The 20039-nt window shown below is 28.6% G+C and overlaps 1 non-coding gene and 1 pseudogene across 1 annotated transcript; both read left to right on the top strand.

The window, feature by feature from the left end:
* Positions 1-20039, top strand: part of LOC124929945 — a 100644-nt pseudogene that overhangs the window by 49098 nt on the left and 31507 nt on the right.
* LOC124933097 lies at positions 15909-16050 on the top strand. The gene has a single exon (XR_007098814.1). It is a non-coding gene; the product is annotated as a U4 spliceosomal RNA (small nuclear RNA).

Raw genomic sequence — 20039 nt, 5'->3', positions numbered from 1 at the left:
AGCTCGAGTTCGAGTCGAGCTAATAAATACTTAATCGAGTCGAGCTCGAGCTTCAGCAAGCTTGAGCTCAGCTCGGCTCATTTGCAGCCCTAGTTTGGGCTAACGATGCTGAGGCGCTCGTTAGTTGATCCGCTACTACGCGGATGCGCCTTTCTTCATTTGAAGTGGGCAACGCGGTTCGGTATCATCCGTTGGATGGAGTGTGGGCGTTCATCTGATAGTTGTGTAGTATGCTGCAACCATTTCTTTTATTTTTGGCCGCACTAGATCACAACCCTTTTCCAGCCTAGATCTTGTTTGAAATTGATTTTTCTTTACTCCTTTTGACTTTATTTTTAACCTACAAAATATACAAAATATTTTTAATAGACATACTATTTATTTGGTCTATTTATTTAATTTTATTTTTGCATAGTTTGGGGTTTTATAAACAATTAATTTTGGATCAAATGGATACATCATTTATCTCAAATTATTTTATTTTATTTTAGCCTTTATTCTTATTAATTGAGATTTAATTAATACAATAATTATTCCATAATTATTTAATCATGATTTGGCTTTAATTTTAATTATTTTAATTTTTCTTAAAAAGAATTATTTTTAAATTTATAAATTAAATTGGGTAGGTGAAATTTTAATGCTTACAAACGTGAATAATAATGTAAGAGACCTAAGCTATAAGGTAAAAAGTCCACTATTATATAGAATGAACAACTTTTTGAAAAATACAATAAGGCTTATTGAGAAAGTTGAAGAATCCTTACAATTTTTATATATAGAAAGAGCCGGTTCCGAGATTTGGGCTATCCCAGTCCCAAGTAAAAAAAATATATATTTTTTTGTCCTAAGTCTAGTTTAAAAAATTTATAAAAAAAATATTTTTGATAATAAATTTTAACTAAATATTTTATATTATGAATAAATGGGCTACTCTGAGTAGAGTTGATTGTACTAGCAGCATGTGTGAGAGGAGTGATTTTGTCAATGAAATATATCAAATTGTCCTTTGTATGTTAATGTGAAAACATTTCTTACACTTATAATAACAATTTCAAAATATAATTATGTCTCTCAAATTAAGTTGCATTTTTGTTAGATAGTTTGTGGAGTCAAAATATCTAAAAGGATAGTAAATTCAGCATGAACTATTTATTGATAAGTTTTTCTCAATTTTCATATTCTTTTATCCACTAATGTAGTTGTTAATTAATGTTAGATCATTTGTAAGGGGCAATTCCTTGTCTACCCATGTTTTAAACAATTTTTTCTATAAGCTTTGTTTCTAAACCTATTAATATTCTCAATAATTACCTTTTTTTTTCCCTCTCTAAACTTATTAATTACCCTTCTTTCTCTCTAAATTATTTTCTAGGTTTAAAGAAATATTGTGTATTTTATCCGTGTTTATAGTCCAACGGTTAAGATAATTGCCTCACAAGCAATAAACTCGGGTTTAACTCACGACAAACGCAATAATATTGTATGTACTTTTGTCTCGTTTTTTAGCTAGTTTTAGACACAATGAATTAAATAGTCTAATTTGTCACAAACTTAGGTTAGTATACCAATTAAATTATTTTATAGGCTTTACGAAATATTTTTACTTCATTTACATTTGTAGACCAACGGTTAAGATAATTGTCTTTCAAGTAATAGACCTAGTTCGACTCCCGACAGACGCAATATATTTATGTTATTTTGACTCGTTTTTTACATAGTTTTATAAATAATTAATTGGAAAGTCTAATTTGTCACAAACTTAAGAACTGGGTTCGACTCTCGATAGATGCAATACTACTTGTCGTATCCTCTTTTTACCCATTTTTTTTTACATAATTTTAGACAAAATGAATTAGAAAGTCTAATTTGTCAAAAAAAAAAGCCTAGGTTAGTATACCAATTAAATTATTTTATAGGTTTTAAGAAATATTTTGTTCTTCATCCGCGTTTGTAGTTCAACGGTTAGATTAATTGTCTTCCAAGCAATAGACTCGGATTTGACTCCCGGCAAACGCAATAATATTGTATGTTCTTTTTTCTAATTTTTTACATAGTTTTAGACGCAATGATTTAAATAGTCTAATTTGTCACAATTTAGGTTAGTATACCAATTAAATTATTTTGCAGGCTTTACGAAATATTGTTTACTCCATTCGCGTTTGTAGTCCAACGGTTATGATAATTGTCTTCTAAGTAATATACTCGGGTTTGACTCTCGGTAGACACAATACTATTTTATGTTCTTTTGGCTCATTTTTTACATAGTTTTATACACAATGAATTAGATAGTCTAATTTGTCACATACTTAAGTTAGTATATAATTTTATGTCTCTCAAAATATTATTTAAGACAGTGAATTCAACGGGATTTTGAGAGCTCTTGGATAAGAATAGAATTTATTTAGCCTCAATTTTGTATGGAATTTTTTATATTTAAATGATTTATACAAAAATGTATTTCAACATTTTAAAATTAATTATAACAATCATTAATTTTTGTGATCAAATCTAAACAATCTCTTATATTTAAAATAATCAAATCAAATTATGATTTATATAAATATTTATTTTAAATTAATTAATTTAAAAGATTATTTATTTGATTAAGGAATTGTCAATTGATTTTGAATTTAAAATCAATTATATAAACGTAATTTTATCAGAAATTCGGTTGAGTTTGAGGTTTTGTGATACTCGGGAAAATACTTTTGCGTTATATTTTTTATACCCGTTAAAAATAGTTTCTAATTCATAAATTTAGGACTATTTGTTTGAAATTTGGTTTTATTACGTTTTATTTAACTAATTATTTTTCAACGATTGACATGCGTTTTTCTTAAAGTTAAAATTATAAAATAATATTTAAATTCTAGTACTTGCAATTGATTGATGTTGGTAATTATTAAGGAAGATGACTGGGAAATATCAGTTTCATGCCTTTATTTTAAAATCGTTTTCTATTTTTTCGGATTAAAAAAATAGGTTAGGGGCTTCTAATTATTAAAAAATAATTAGAAATTCACACTTTAATCGGGTAATAGAAACCATCGGAAATTGGGTACCCAACAAATTAAAAATATAAAAAAAAAATAGAGATACCCTTCAGGCTCGGGTTAAGGTTAGGAAGTAAAATAAAAATTGAATTAAGAGAGAGACCCGTCAGGCTCGGGTTAAGGTCAGTAGTAAAATAAAAATCGAATTAAGAGAGAGAACTTGAGAAAATTCAAGGTCTACAATTTATCATGGCCTTCCTCCAATGTCTTCAATGTCACCACCCCGAAGATTTAAGGATTGGAAGAATAATCATGTACTCTGGTTTGCACTGATTTTATCGGAGATTATTACTGCCTTCTTGAATAACTCAACAACTTTCATTACAGTTATTATTATTTTAGAGTTACCTTTATCTATAAGAAATACCAACAACTTATATAAATATAAACAATAAACACTAAATAATTAATTAAAAATAATTCATAATTTTAAATATATCTTTAAAAAAACATTATATCAATAAAGAGACAATTATTTTATTTTAATTTTTAACTTCAATAAACTATTTGAACCATTTCAAAAGCTAAAGGGCTCCTATATGGTTTATCAATTAAACAAATTCTCCACTTAAATAGCATGCCCCCCAAATAGGTTAAATATGCGGCTATTTTCATTGAATGATTTTTGTATGGTCGTCTTGTTAATGAATATCATCGTAAAATAATGTAAAATAATGGACTCTTTTGAGATCCTTGATTATATAATTCAAAATAAATTAAAGGAAATGTGGAGATAATATCATGGTCGTGGAGTTTTTTAGCTTAAATCAAATAATAAACTCAATTATGATTTCAAATAAAAATAATAATAATAATCTCAATGTGGTTATAAAGAGAGGAAATAATGAAAAAAAATATTATTAAACTTTTAATCAAAGTATTTATAAGAAAAAGTAAAAGCTAAGAAAATTAACTAATTGTTATTAAATTAATTAACAATTGATTCTGATAATTGTAAAACAATTATTTCTTTATTTTTCAATGGTCTAATAATTTTTTACATTATATTTTTGTGCATGGCTAGTTTATTGTAATTAATTAATTATTTAATTAGGTGTATGTTGAAACAAGTATTTTCCAAAAGGAAATCCATATGAGACATGTTCGAATGTGTTACAATCAAAACATCTACTCGGCCTCCACTCATATGAGATTCTCATAATTGCGGGTTTTCCTTTTCTGTCCGTTACCGTCATCTGATATGAAAATTTGATCTTGGGTGTATCTATCTCAATGCACATCCTAGCATAAGTCATATGCTCACATTTTTCTGTAGTTGGGTCCATGTAGAGTGGACTCCCCTATATGCTCGCAAAGTGACTTAATGCTTCAGGGTTGTACATGTGGGGAGGGATGTTGCACAATTGGAACCAGATTTGTGCAGTTTCTGTGAGCTTGCTGAAGAGGTTCATACATTTTGCATATTTTTAGAGTTTCATGCAGTTCTTCTCAATAAATGTATGCAAATGTATGCACGTTGATCAGAATACTTTCAAGATCCGATCCTTCTTTGAATTTGAGAAAGTACAAATCATGAATGTTTGATGTTACCTTTTCTAGACCATTTTCCCCCTTGTTTCATTAGGGTTTTTTTATTACTAGAATTGGCACCTTGTTTCTTCCGATGAAGTTGACCACTATGACATTCTTCCATGACTTTACACAGATTTCCTCAACTTCTTGGGTTAATTTGAATTCAAACGGGGAACCGGTAATTTCAACATTTGGCCCAATGCTCCAAGGAAAATCTTTTTTCTTTCTTTAATTAAGTTGTCATCTTTTGTTTCCCCTTTATTTTTCTGCCCTACATTCTTTTTATGTTGTTCATTCTGCTTGTTACTCTATTTTTGCCTTATTTTCTAATCTCTAATCTACTTTTAATCTGTTTTCTAATCCTTTCCTTGAGTTTTGTTCATTTCTTCCGTTTTCTTCCAGACCTGGTCTACCTTCCTATTAGAATTGTTCTTGATGAAGTAGACTCTAGTTTTGGAAAATTTAGAGAGCTCTCTCAAGGTTTCAACATACTAGCTCACAATAGTATCGTATTTCTCTTTTTTTAGGAGGTTCCAATCTTGCCGGTAATGCAGGTTGAGTGGTTTTGTGTACTATTAGTTTTTCTTTTTGCTTAAAACGATTTGACTCTTCTTGCCCAGTATCAACAATTTCGTTATCTGATTTTTTAACCCTTTCAAGTTGGCTCTTTCATTAAAACCGACCCTCCATTCCCTTGAGTCTATTTCTTTACTCAATGTTTTCGTTGTTGTTTTCTTCGTTTTTCCTAACATGTTGACTACATAGTTTTAGACACAATGAATTAAATAGTACAATTTATCACAAACTTAGGTTAGTATACCAATTAAATTATTTTATAAGTTTTAAGAAATATTATGTACTTTAATAATCAATTTCTATTTCTATTATGTATATCTCCCTTAATTTTTAATTACCTTCAAATATGGTAATAAACTATTTCTATTATGTATATCTCCCTTAATTTTTAACCTAACATAAATTCTTAAATGACAATTAAATTATTTTATAAGTTTTAAGAAATATTGTGCACTTCATATGCGTTTGTAGTCAAACGGTTAGGATAATTGTCTTCCAATCAATAGACCTGTGTTTGACTCCCAGTAGACGTAAATGTTCTTTTGGCTCGTTTTTAACATAATTTTATAGGTTTTAAGAAATATTGTGTACTTTAATAACCTATTTCTATTGTGTATCTCTCCCTTAATTTTTAACCTTCAAATATGTTAATAACCTATTTCTATTGTGTACCCCTCCCTTAATTTTAACCTAACATACAATCTTAAATGACAATTAATTTATTTTATAGTATTTTAGAAATATTGTAAACTTCATCTGGTTTTGTAGTCCAACGGTTAGGATAATTGTCTTCCAAGCAATAGACCCGGGTTCGACTCCTGGCAGATGCATTATAATTATATTTTCATTTATTTTGGCTCGTTATTTACATATTTTTAGACATAATGAATTAGATAGTCTAATTTGTTACAAACTTATGTTAGAATACCAATTAAATAATTTTATAGGTTTTAAGAAATATGGTGTACTTTATAACCAATTTCTATTGTGTATCTCTCCCTTAAATTTTTACCTTCAAATATGTTAATAACCTATTTCTATGTAAATATGTTAATGACCTATTTCTATTGTGTATCTCTCCCTTAATTTTTAACCTAACATAATGTCTTAAATGACATTGAAATTATTTTATAAAGCGACGAAGTTGAAGTATTCATTTCAATTTTTAACATTACAAAGTCACAAATTTAGAAATTAATTTGTCGTTTATGATTAAACACGAAATAAATTTATTTATTTTTAAATAATTATACATTCAATTATTCAATTCAATTAAGTAGAAAGAAATTGTCATGAAATGAAAATTTTAAGTGAATTATTAAATACACAATATTTGAAATTCTAAAAACACAACAAAATCATTAAAAATTAAGAAGTTAACTACGCTTAAGGACAATGTTTTTTTTCTTAAAAAAAGTACATAAACTTTAAACACTTGTAATTAACAATAAAATTGGTAGTCAATCATTTAAAGATTTGAAAATATTCAACAAGAATTTTATTGTGACTTAATAAATGCACAACATTAAAAATTCCAAAAAAAAAATAATAGTTAAGAAGATGATTCGGTCTAATGTCTTATTTTCAGACAAAATTACAAATATATAAACGACAAATATTATAATTAATCCTAAAAATAATTATTCATCATTTGAGATGACCACTTGTAAGGTACAAATTATTTGAAAAATGAGTAAACGACAAACTATTGTAAGCTTTTGAACGTACGTTTATTGATCATTTGAAAACGAGTTTCTTTTTTAAAAGATGTAACTTTTTCTTGATCATTTGAAAACGGTTAATAACCTATTTTTTCGTGTTTCTCTTCTTTTTAACATACCATACAGTCTTACATGCATTGAAATTATTTTATGAAGAGACAAAGTTTAAGTTTTCCTTTCAAATTTTCACCATATAAAATCACAAATTTATAAATTAGTTTGTTGTTTTAAGATTAAACAAGAAATAATTATATATTTTTCAAAAATATTTATATATTCAACTATTCAATTAAGTAGAAAGAAACATTATCAATATGTAGAATTTCATTTACCAATAAGTGATTTCAAGTTAACTTAATTTGTACACAAAAAGTGCTCAGATTATTAATAAGAATAATTTTGTAATTCATGCTGTGCTGGTTTGTGTGAGCATGTTTAATTTTGAGTTTTTGGTTACAACTTGATTGTGTATGTACATTTTTTTTTGGTCTATCTTAATTAATTGTATTTTCATATTTTTATATATTTTTTAAAAGAAGATAAGGGTTTAATAATATAAATATTTACTTAAATTTTTAAGATTTCTAATAAAATTGAAGTCATTATTTGATTTGGGATATCTGAATAATCAAATAAGTGGTAAAAAAAAAATTAAATAATGTAAATGGTAGATTAGATATTGAGCTACTTTAAATTATTTTGAATTTTGAAATAATTCACATTAAGGGAAAAGGCATAATTAGTTGTAAAAAAGGGTAAGTAATATTAATGTATATGGAAAAAGGTAAATTGATAATACAGATTACCACAATTTTTGTAAAAGGTAAATAAAAAAAGGTAGATTAATTAAATAATACAGCAGATTACAACAATTCTTACAAAAAAAAGTAAATATAGTGATAAGGGAATAAAATCTTTAAAGATTTAAAATGAATAAATAAATAAATAAATATATCCTACGTACTAACTAGTCTGTGGTCTCTCTCATTTGAACTTGGAGCTGAATTCTTTTGCACAGGTTTAGCTGTTGTCTAATTCTTTATTCTATAAGTTTCAGAAAATTAATTAAAGGATTTGATTGAATAGTAGATCGAAGAATTCTTCGATCAATTCCGGGTTATTTTGATTTCTTAATCTTCTATTTCTTTATCGTGTTTTTTTTCCAGTGATCAGTTCTTCAATCACTTTATTTAATTTGACGGGTGTTAATTAGTCTATGTTTTCTTTCTCAAATTCAATTATATAATTTCATTCTTTTATAAGGCTGTCATAAAAAATAATCAATATCTAAGTTGTTTATGATTTTGTGCAGATTAGGAGTTGATTTCTTTAAAAGACAGGAACTTTCAAGTTTGAAGTGAGTTTTCATTTCATCTTATATTAAACTATATATTTTGACAAGTAATTGATTTTATATATGTTCTTAGTAAATTTTATCATTCATTAATAGATGTCTGCCCTAAATAACAACACTGATAATAAGATGGATTCCAAGCAAGAAGGAGATAGTTCAGGTTGCGACAAAGGTATACTACAAAAGCGAAACTCATGTCCCAAAATTCGCTATGAGGTACGTATAAGTAGCATCATTAATTATTATTCAAAACATTAATTTAAGTCTTATCATTTTGTTATTCAATCCAATACGAGGTACATTGAAATTTCACACAAATGAGTGTCTTTTTGTGCAGCTGTCGAACTATGCTAAAATATTAATGAAGAAATTTCCCCGTGAAAAAACAAACTCAAGAAAGAAAAGAGAGACGAGGTTGTTGTCTGAAATTTATGCAACGACGGAACCGTGCAGTTTAGAAGAGGCTCAAAGAAGATTCAACGAAAAATGGGTAAGGTGCGATACGCCAGCAAATGATGAGAGTACCGAAGATGACCAAACTGCTTCTATCAATTAAAATCATGTTATTTTTTGTACTGTTTGAATTTTTAATATGAACTCCTCTTTTAATATTACATTTTATATTTATAGACTTATCTTTTTAATTAATCATTTTTTTGGGTTTATTTCTTTCAGTTTATGCCATATGGTTTGGTTTTATATTAACTATTAGAAGTCACAACACATGATTATGGCTGTTAAATTCTTAATCAAGTTTCATTATTTATGATGTTAAATTCTATGTGCTGAAAATAATATATAAAATTGTGCACTTATGAAGTTTGCAAAAGTATATTTTCTAAAGTCATACATATATAAAATTGGATTTACTCGACCGCATATTCATCGTAACCCTTTTAGTGCAAAGATGTTTTTCTTTTTTCTGAGTTTCACCCAAAAAAATAAATTATGTTTGGTAAATGATGTGAGTGTGAATACTCCTACATAATAATTCTTGAGTAGATATTTTTTTTGGAATTAATTTACATTTTATAATCATTTGATTAGTTCACTCATTGCTCTCGGAAGCATATGTTTAATAAATGGGCTACTCTAAGGAGAGTTGATTGCAATAGCAGCATGTGTGAGAGGTGATTTTGTCATTGAAATATATATCAAATTGTCCTTTGTATGTTAGTGTGAAAAAAATTTTTACACTTAGAATAACAATTTCAAAATATAATTTATGTCTCTCAAATTAAGTTGTTGTCTAATATTGTATGCTTCATTTAAGCTTCACTAAGTGTTTTTTTTGCTAGATAGTTTGCGGAGTCAAAATATCTAAAAGTATCTAAAAGGATAGTAATTCCAACATGAATTATTTATTGATAAGTTTTTCACAATTTTTATATTGTTTTATTTACAAATGTAGTTGTTAATTAATGTTAGATCATTTGTAAGGGGGAATTCCTTGTCTACCCATGTTTCAAACAATTTTTTCTATAAGCTTTCTTTCTAAACCTATAAATATTTTCACTAATTACCTTTTTTACTCCCTAAACTTATTAATTACCTTTCTTCCTCTCTAAATTATTTTCTAGGTTTAAAGAAATATTGTGTATTTTATCTGTGTTTATAGTCCAACGGTTAAGATAATTGCCTCACAAGGAATAAACTCGGATTCGACTCACGACAAACGCAGTAATATTGTATGTACTTTTGTCTCGTTTTTTACATTGTTTTAGATACAATAAATTAAATAGTCTAATTTGTGACAAACTTAGGTTAGTATATCAATTAAATTATTTTATAGGCTTTACGAAATATTTTTACTTCATTCGCATTTGTAGTCCAACAGTTAAGATAATTGCCTTCTAGGTAATAGACCTGGTTCGACTCCCGACAGACGCAATACTATTTATGTTCTTTTGACTCGTTTTTTACATAGTTTTATAAACAATTAATTAGAAAGTCTAATTTGTCACAAACTTAAATTAGTGCAACAGACTTGGGTTCGACTCCCGATAGACGCAATACTACTTGTTGTATCCTCTTTTGGCTCAATTTTTACATAATTTTAGGCAAAATGAATTAGAAAGTCTAATTTGTCAAAAAGCTTAGGTTAATATACCACATAAATTATTTATAGGTTTTAAGAAATATTTTGAACTTCATCCGTGTTTGTAGTTCAACGGTTAGATTAATTGTCTTCCAAGCAATAGACTCGGATTTGACTCCCGACAAACGCAATAATATTGTATGTTCTTATGTCTCATTTTTTACATAGTTTTAGACACAATTAATTAAATAGTCTAATTTGTCACAAGATTAGGTTAGTATACCAATTAAATTATTTTATAGGCTGTAAGAAATATTGTTTACTTCATTCGCGTTTGTAGTCCAACGGTTAGGATAATCGTTCTAAGCAATATACTCGGGTTTGACTCCCGGTAGACACAATACTATTTTATGTTCTTTGGGCTCGTTTATTACATAGTTTTATACACAATGAATTAGATAGTCTAATTTGTCACAAACTTAAGTTAGTATATACCAATTAAATTATTTTATAGGTTTTAAGAAATATTGTGTACTTCATCAACGTTTGTAGAGCAACGGTTAGGATAATTGCCTTCCAAGCAATAGACCCGGGTTTGACTCCCGGCAGACGCAAGATAATTTGTTGAATCTTCACATAATTTTAGGCAAAATGAATTAGAAAGTCTAATTTGTCAAAAAGCTTAGGTTTGTATACCAATTAAATTATTTATAGGTTTTAAGAAATATTGTGTACTTCATCCGTGTTTGTAGTTCAACGGTTAGATTAGGCAAAATGAATTAGAAAGTCTAATTTGTCAAAAAGCTTAGGTTAGTATACCAATTAAATTATTTATAGGTTTTAAGAAATATTGTGTGCTTCATCCGTGTTTGTAGTTCAACGGTTAGATTAATTGTCTTCCAAGCAATAGACTCGGATTTGACTCCCGACAAACGCAATAATATTGTATGTTCTTTTGTCTCATTTTTACATAGTTTTAGACACAATGAATTAAATAGTCTAATTTGTCACAAACTTAGGTTAGTATACCAATTAAATTATTTTATAGGCTTTAAGAAATATTATTTATTTCATTCGCGTTTGTAGTCCAACGGTTAGGATAATCGTTCTAAGCAATATACCCGGGTTTGACTCCCGGTAGACACAATACTATTTTATGTTCTTTGGGCTCGTTTATTACATAGTTTTATACACAATGAATTAGATAGTCTAATTTGTCACAAACTTAAGTTAGTATATACCAATTAAATTATTTTATAGGTTTTAAGAAATATTGTTACTTCATCCGCGTTTGTAGTTCAACGGTTAGGTTAGATTAATTGTCTTCCAAGCAATAGACTCAGATTTGACTCCCAGAAAACGCAATAATATTGTATGTTTTTTTGTCTCATTTCTTACATAGTTTTAGACCCAATGATTTAAATAGTCTAATTTGTCACAAGTTTAGGTTAGTATACCAATTAAATTATTTTATAGGCTTTAAGAAATATTGTTTACTTCATTCGCGTTTGTAGTCCAACGGTTAGGATAATTGCCTTATAAGTAATATATCCGGATTTGACTCCCGGTAGACACAATACTATTTTATGTTCTTTTGGCTCATTTTTTACATAGTTTTATACACAATGAATTAGATAGTTTAATTTGTCACAAACTTAAGTTAGTATATACCAATTAAATTATTTTATAGGTTTTAAGAAATATTGTGTACTTCATCAGTGTTTGTAGTCCAACGGTTAAATAATTGTCTTCCAAGCAATAAACTCGGGTTTGACTCCTGGCAGACGCAAGAATATTTGTTAATATTCTTTAGGCTCCTTTTTTACATAATTTTAGGTAAAATGAATTAGATAGTCTAATTTGTCAAAAACTTAAGTTATTATACCAATTAAATTATTTTATAGGTTTTAAAAAATATTGTGTACTTCATCTGCTTTTGTAGTTCAACGGTTGGATTAATTATCTTCTTAGCAATAGACTCAGGTTCGACTACTGGCAAAAGCAATAATATTGTATGTTCTTTTATCTCGATTTTTCATAGTTTTAGACACAATGAATTAAATTATTTTATAGGCTTTAAGAAATATTGTTTATTTCATTTGCGTTTGTAATCCAATCGTTAGAATAATTGTTTTCCAAGCAATAGACCTAGGTTTGAATCCCGACGCAATATTATTTTATGTCGTTTTTTACATAGTTTTATACACAATGAATTATATAGTATAATTTGTCACAAACTTAAGTTAGTATACCAATTAAATTATTTTATAGGTGCAAAGAAATATTATGTACTGCATCTACGTTTGTAGTCCAAGTTTGTAGTCCAACTATTAGAATAATTCCTTCCAAACAATAGACCTGTGTTCGACCAATTAATTTATTCATATTCTCACAATTAATTATTTTCTCTCCATTGGTGAAAGTAAAGTGCAATAATTTATATGCAAACATGAGTTTGAAAATCGGTGGAACAAGTTTGGAATGACGTGATTGATGACGAAAATTTTCTTATTCACACTTGGAGAAGTATCCCTAATAACAAAGGTATCCCTAATAACAAAGGCAATTGGAGCTTAAGTCAAAGCTGGAATATTCATTTTGGTGTGATTATGAGAAAGGAAAGATTTAAAACGTTGTAAAATTGTTTTTTTTTGTTTGTATACTCTTACGTTGTTGTGTGTTTTTTTCTTTAATCAAGGCTAGAGTTTGTCTAGCCTTATTCAGACGTTGTTGTGTTACGTTTGAATTTTCTTCTATTTTTTGGTTTTTTTTAATAAAATGACATTTCTCAAAATATATATATATATATATATATATATATATATATATATTTATATATAAATATATATATATTTTGACACTCTACCCTCATTTGTTGAATCTATCATTATACCACTAATAAGTAATATAAAACAGAATTTAGTGATATTTCATATTAATATCGTTTTTTTGTCAATATAAAGTACGTCAGAGTTTTTTTTCCATTGTTTTGATCATAAAAGGATGAGGCAGAGAAACCATATAAAATGACTAATATAATGATTGATTGAAGTATGAAAGTCGTAATTCATACTCTACTAGCTTTAGTTAAAATTTGATCGAAGTATCATTTATTAATATTTTATTTAAAACTTAAAATTAAACTTTACGCGCTGATCCTTTTTCTCTAGAGAATACCAATGTTGTTCTTCTCCACATATAGGCACATTTGTCCATATTATGAGAACACAATGTCCACATTTGTGAATTTTAGTTTAGAGGCATTGTGAAATCGTAATTTTAGCTTAACACTACAAAAAAAAATTGATTCGCAATATATTTGTGAAATGTAAAATATGAATGTAAATAATGATGTAAGAGACCCGAGCTATTAGGCAAAAAGTTCTCTAGAAGATAGAATGAATATCTTTTTGAAAAATACAAGAGTCATTTTTTTTTAAATGAGTAAGTTAACATTTTGGATTAATATAAATATTTAATTTAATTTAATTTAAAAAATTAACATAAACCAACATTTTGTGTTTGAATTTAGGAAGTTAAAATATATGAAATTAAACTGTTCACCCAATAATTTTATATGAAAATTGAAACTTAAAAAATCTTTTGACCATTTGAATTATCAATTACGTGTCAAACCAATATTTACAAAAATTAATTAATATATATTAAAATTATTATTATTATTATTATATTATTTTTACGAGAATAGAAATTGAAATTGAATTACAATTCTATAGTTTTTTCAATCATAGGAATTGAATTGTAATTCAATAAAATATATATATTATATATATATATATATATTTATATATATATATATATATATATATATATATATTTATTGAGAAAATTTTCTTAAACTTATAATAACAATTTCAAAATATAATTTTATGTCTCTCAAAATATTATTTAAGATAGTGAATTCAACGTGAACTATTTATTAATAAGTTTTTCACATTTATTTTAATCAATTATTTTCATGTTTTATTTGTTTAAAATATTATTTAAATGCTAGTACATTCGATTGATTTTGATAATTATTGAGAAAGGTGTCTTAAAATTATCGATTTATGATGTTATAATTTTAAAATAAATTCAAATGAGCCTTAATTAAAATATTTTTTGTGAAAATATTTTAAAAATATTTTAATATTGTTTTATATTTTTTTTCGAATTTTTAAAAATGGTTTAAGGGTTTTATTTGTAATAAAATAATTAAAATTAAAAGTCTCAAACAAACAGGCCCTTGGTCAGGTATTCAGGTTGCGAAATGGGTGCCTAGTCAACGTAGAAGGAAGTTCTCGGTCGCCTTGCAAGATTCTTTAGTCGCTCGTACATGTCTGGCTAGTTTTCATGAAAATCAAGTCATGTTGAAATTTTCTGATGAACGCTAAACCTACTTGGTTTTCTCGGTTAAAAATCAACTTAGGGAAAAAACTTTGGTCGCCTTCAAGCTTCAGCAAAAACATTTGTGCAGGTTTTGTGATTTCGTTAGTAGCATTCAATCGTTGATCTGAGAGCATGAGGAGCTTCATCTCTTCGTATAGAACACGTTCGACATCATGTATCAATTAACCAGGGAGAGGTAGGTCGAACAGGACTTTGAGAGCTCTTGGATAAAAATAGAATTTATTTAGCCTCAATTGTGTATCGAATTTTTTTTATTTAAATGATTTATACAAAAATGTATTTCGACATTAAAATTAATTATAACAATCATTAATTTTTGTGATCAAATCAAAATAATCTCTTAGATTTAAAATAATCAAATCATAATTTGATTAATATAAATATTTATTTTAAATTAATTAATTTAAAAGATTATTTATTTAATTAAGGAATTGTCAATTAATTTTTAATTTAAAATCAATTATATAAACGTAATTTTATCAGAGATTCGGTTGAGTTTGAAGTTTTGTGATACTTGGGAAAAGACTTTTACGCTATATCTTCTATACACGTTAAAAATGGTCTTTAATTCATAAAATTTTGACTATTTATTTGAAATTTGGTTTTATTACATTTTATTTAACTATTATTTTTTAAGTTATAGACATATGTGTTTTTTTTAATTTTAAAATTATAAAATAATATTTAAATTTTAATACTTGTGATTGATTGATGTGATAATTATTAAGGAAGATGACTGAGAAATATCAGTTTCATGCTTTTATTTTAAAATCGTTTTTATTTTTTTGAATTAAAAAAATAGTTTAGGGAGATTCTAGTTATTAAAAAACAATTATAAATTCATACTTTAATCGGGTAATAGGCACCATCGAGAATTGGGTACCCAGAAAATTAAAAATATGTATAAAAATAGAGATACCCGTCGGTTCGGATTAAAGTGAGATAGTAAAATAAAAATCGAATTAGGAGACGAATACTTCACTCCACGATACTATCTATATTATAGAGAGACTACCTAGATTTAAGCAAATTCTCTAGTATTGTTGGTTTTATAAGACAAAGACTGAGAGAGAGAGCTGAGTTTTGTAGATTGGCTAGCTATCCTTCAAGATGAAGAAGCGGAGTATGGATGAGAGATGTGTTTCGTCCCACATCGGAAATATATAAGAGGGGAATGTGGAATCGGATATAAAATGAGAGAGAATGGGAAGGAGCAAGGTATCTTTGCGCTTGGGGCAATGACGCAGCTAGTGAGGTTCTAACCGAGGCGCGTCAATTGCTGGTTGAAAACTATTTCCAAACCCCCTCCTCGGCTTTGGTTCTGCCTGAGCCGTTGAGAATTTCTGGAAGGGTGTCCTCTTTTTGAGGTTAAACCCTACAATTCTTAGTTTAAAGCTTTTAATCACTTTTCATCATTTTGTGGGTACTCTTGTTGCTGAGAGTGAATACTTCAGAAAATTCAATGTCTACAATTTATCCTGGCCTTCCTCTACTGTTCCATTTTGTTAGGTTTTGGATGGGAAGAATCATCATGTACTCTGGTTTGCACTGATTTTATCGGGGATTATTACTGCCTTCTTGAATAACTCAACAACTTTCATTATAGATATTATTATGAAATTGAATATTAAATCACTCACATCTATATTAAAATAAAACCCTCTAAATCAAAGTTCTAAGCTTTTCATTCTTATATTTCTCGTAGATGGACCATAATAATTGGCAGAATGAAAGGGAAATTCAGATTACATTTTGAACGATTTCTTCCTCCCACATTGGAACCTACAATAGGAGAAACTAGAAACGAATATAAAAGCGGAGAGAATTATCTCTCAAATATTTTTTAATAGAAATAAATTAAAATTTTATTATATATTTTGTTTAAAATTTAAATATTTTTATTTAATATTTAATTAAAATTAATATTCATTTATAATTTATTTGAATGTTATTTTAAAAATAATTCATTTCAGTATAACACAATCTTAATTTGATTGAGCATGCTAATATCTTGCCTTAATAAATTCATATATATTAAGCATATGACTATTGCTCAACATGGTTAATAAGTTCTTTTACAAAATATACTTATTGTCATAGTTATTAGTGTAGTGGTTATCTTATTGATTACTATTAATATAATTCACTAGGTTCACCTCCCTGAGATCATATGTTGGAGTCGACGATAAATTTTGCACATGTTTAAATGTGTTTGCTGGTTATGTACTTAATACACTCTCATTGTTTTTCTTATTATTTTTAAATAATAACTCTATAAATTAGTATATAATCTATTATATTTATACAATAATTTTTTCTTCAAAAAATTTGTAAATAATATTTACTTGATATAATTAACTATTCTGAAAAAAATAAATTTATTTAAAATACTAAGTCAATAATTTTAAAAATTAAATTAAATTAATACTCATTAATAATTTTAAAATATTTTTATAAATGAGTCTTTATCTATTTTAATTTTAAATATATTTTAAAATTAACTAACAAAATAAAAGAAAGAGATGCTAGTAAGTGGTGACTTCACATTTCACATGGAGAAATTTCACGAAATAACCCTGATAACAATGTTATTTTTAAAAATAATAGAGAACTAATCTTTGCAAAATTTTGACCTTTTTTCCTTAGCAAAAGATCAATATACCTCCTAGAAAAAAGGGAAAACAAATCAGATGGGGAAATTTGATTAAATAACCTCAAAGATGAGGTTATTTGATCTTGTGGTGACTTGTTAATTTAATTGCGCTCGTGGTCTTTTTTTTTGACGAAATTGCCCTTGTCGCGAAACGCTAAGTCACTTAGCGTTTCGTGAAGTGACAATGTGTGAAATGTCCAGATTACCCTTACTATTTAATATAACCTCTCTCATTTTTTTTCATTTCTTTTTTTTTTCATTCTCTCTCTTCCTGCTCTTCTCCTCCTTCTCTCTAAACTCTGGCAGCGATCTCGGCGACGACGGGTCGAAATCCACTATGAGCTCCACGACGAGCACGAGCACTGTTCCAATTGGTACGTTTATTTTAAGCATGTTTATTGATGTTTGGTTTATTCGAATCACTGTGATTTAGGTTTTGCTTCCCGTTTCGCTAAATGCCTAGCGATTCGCGAAGGTCTTCCCGTTTCGCTAAGTGCCTAACAATTCGCGAAGGCCTTCCCGTTTCGCTAAGAGCCTAACGATTCGCGAAGTATTAATTATCCGTTTCTAAATCAAATCATGTTTTTTATTGCAGCTGAAGTTTTCATTTTCTATAATGGAGAGTGGAAACTTGATGCTGATGGAATACTGTATTTTGATGCATCTTCAATCAAAACATTTTATTTACCCCAAAGTACTCGTTATGTTGAATTACTTGATATACTCTACGATAGACTTACTGTGCAAAAATCTACATACGATTTAGTGCTCCAAGTCAAGTATGATATTTCGAATATCAGAAATCAAAAACCTGTTTTTATTGATAATGATGGGGATTTGAACACATATTTATCACGCTTGATTTTGGGTCGAACCGTGTCACCATTGTGTGTATCTGTAGTAGAGAAGTCAGAATTTACTAAAGAAAAGATACCACTAATTACATACCCAACTCAAGAAAGTATACTACCACCACAACTTACTCAAAAATTTGTACCACTCGTTGTACCCTCGAAATTCTTTGTTGAAAGTCAAAATGAAGCCGGAGAAAGCTCTTTACCTCACATCCCACTTACTCATGACTTGCATGTTAATACTGGTGAAAAAGCATCAATACCTACACAACCAAGTGCAAGAAGATCATCATTGGGTACACCAACTAGTGCAAGAAAGACATCAATTGGTACACCATCTAGTGCAAGAAGATCATCAATGGGTACACCATCTAGTGCAAGAAGATCTTCAATGGGTACACCATCGACAGACCCGATAGACACATCACCGCCAGACCCCTCATTTGCGATGACATTAACTAGTGAAACCGTATTGGAAGTCGGTTCGTTGTTTGAAAATAAAAAAGAACTTCAACTTGCTCTATATAAATATGCGATGACCAATCATTTTGAATTCAAAGTGGAGAAGTCAAGAAAACATCTTTGGGAACTGAAATGTTTGGATGAGACATGCAAGTGGAGCTTGCGGGCTGTGAAAGGTAAGTTTTCTGAGATGTTTAAGATCCGGAAATTTGAGAAACAACACTCATGCTCAGTTTTGTCGAGGCCCAAGGAAAAAATGCAAACACCAGCATGGGTTATTGGGCAGTGCGTGAAGAGCAAGTACATGAACCATCACCATAACCACTTGCCTAAGAAAATAATTGAAGACATGCAGTCAACTTATGGGATATTTTTGACTTATAATAAGGCATGAAGGACAAGGAAAAATGTTTTAATAGCGTTGCGAGGAACGGTAGAGGATTCCTATGGAATACCGCCATCATACCTTTACATGTTGGAGAAGTGTAATCCTGGTACCATAAATGTTATGTGCAAAAGGAGCATAAGGATCATCAGCCTTCTCCTTCTTCTCAAAATATGAGCTACTGAGATGTTTCATGTTCTTGTTTAAACCATTGAGGGTGGCTCTAAAGGTGACCTTCCCCCATGGATATTGGAGGAAAGTGTCCTTGTCTTCAACCATGTGGAGTATTTTTGGAAATATCACCCTTTTTGGGTCAAATGTAAATAGGTACTGGCAAATCAGGCATACCAGCCCCATCTTGAATGCATCTTCCTTGTCTTTGCATTTCAAAAAGTTTTCTCCAACTCGCACATTTTCACACTCATGCTCCCTTTAAAATATTTCACCGAGAGAGGTGGACAACCACGCAATTTTTCTTGGTCCAACTCAGGAAAAATACCGAAGCCTAGGCCGGTAACCAACGCATACTCCTTCATACCAAATACAAGGTTTTGCCCATTCACCCTGAAAGTTATCTCCTTGGAGTTTGAGCTTACCCTCCTCATCAACATATGATGTACAATAGTTCCTAAGAACTGCAAGACTGCGGCTGTGAATAATGATCTGAATTGGGTATTGTAAACACTCTCCAAAAGATCCATTTCCTCGAACTTATTAACAATCTTCTTCAGGCTGATGACACTTTTCCACGAAATCCGACCAGGAAACTCAGTAACTGTTGTTTCTGCCATCTACAAAAGGAACAACATCATAAAAAATGTAAGAACAAACACATACACCATCGCAAACCATAAGTACTTAGCGAATCGTGAGGTACTTAGCAAATCGGGAGGTACTTAGCGAATCAGGAGGTACTTAGTGAATTGCTAGGCACTTCGCGAATCGGGAGGTACTTAGCGAATCGGGAGGTACTTAGCGAATCGGGAGGTACCTAGCG

Source organism: Impatiens glandulifera, chromosome 3, assembly GCF_907164915.1.
Source record: "Impatiens glandulifera chromosome 3, dImpGla2.1, whole genome shotgun sequence".
Classification (NCBI taxonomy): domain Eukaryota; kingdom Viridiplantae; phylum Streptophyta; class Magnoliopsida; order Ericales; family Balsaminaceae; genus Impatiens; species Impatiens glandulifera.
This window is presented reverse-complemented; position numbering and strand designations above follow the sequence as displayed.